Genomic DNA, 1,271 nt, shown 5'->3' on the forward strand with positions numbered 1-1,271 from the left:
ATTTCATTTAATATAATATATTTTGAAAATAAAACTTAATTTAAATTTTCACTTTTATAAATAAATGTTCAGAATTATAATTTCACATTGGGAGATCGTCCTTTACAAAAATTCAGAAAATGGAAAAGGAAAAACAGAAAACAGCGACTAAAAGTCAAATTTAGGATGTTTCACAATCAATCCGAGTTTGTGGACCAAAATTTCCAAAAAATCGGTCCAAAATTAATTCAAGAAGCATAAAGAAAAATTAAATGAATATTTCGAAATATCATTAAATAAAATCTTTTAATATAGAGTAATCAACATTGGTTAATTTATTTCAATCTTTATATTAAAACGATAGAAGATACAATTTTGAAAAAATTGAATATTGATCAGATTCTATTAATTATACCAGATAATGACCTTTCAATAGAGACTTTCATGAGACTGGCTATATTTAAATAAATAATATTCGCAGAAAGTTGTCTGGTGGAAAAATGGTTGAAAGGAGAGCAATGAATCGCAGCTAATTGCGAGTTAATTTGAAAACGAAGCGTAAATTGAATCAAGGCGGTGAAGCGAAACCGAGACGAGAGAAATAATAATACAAAATTCAAGGCAGGGAAAAGCGCGTAGGTCCATTTTAAAAGTTCCAGTTTGCGGATTTGCTTTAATTATATCTCATTGCCATCCCAATCATCGTCCTGTCTAACGAACAGCGAAATCTCAAGCGATTTGAGTTAAATGATTCGTTACCGCTTCTTCAAGGAACTGAAAGAAATCGAAAAAATAATTCCAGCCACGAATTTTAAACTCCACCCTGCTGCAAACCTGCGCTGCTGACTAATTTAGGGTTTTTTAAAGAGAAATTGGTCGAGCAGGGTGTCTGTGAGGTCGACACTCCAAACTAAGGTAAACTTTCCGCGGTGAATTTCAGATATCTCCACGGAAAATTTACCTCAATTGGGAGTAATCCGCGGACCTTTTTTTTCTGTGGTACCTTGCCTCCAAATTTCATGTTAGACTAAAGCTTACCCCCTTTTATTGTTCAATACAAGATATACGTTTAGTCTTTTATAACCGTCAATCGAGCAATAAATAATTAAATTTTAAATCTATTTGATACAAGTTCGAGAATACTTTTGATAAAATATTATTCAGACTTTTTTTTCATTTGAGAACATTCCCTTTTCTTCCTTTTTAAAGAATTTTTATTTTGTCTCTATTTTGAAGAAAATTCTCCTGTTTTAATACGATTTAAAAAAATTAAGGAAGAAAGTAACAGATCC

Source organism: Belonocnema kinseyi, chromosome 8, assembly GCF_010883055.1.
Source record: "Belonocnema kinseyi isolate 2016_QV_RU_SX_M_011 chromosome 8, B_treatae_v1, whole genome shotgun sequence".
In the NCBI taxonomy this organism is placed as follows: domain Eukaryota; kingdom Metazoa; phylum Arthropoda; class Insecta; order Hymenoptera; family Cynipidae; genus Belonocnema; species Belonocnema kinseyi.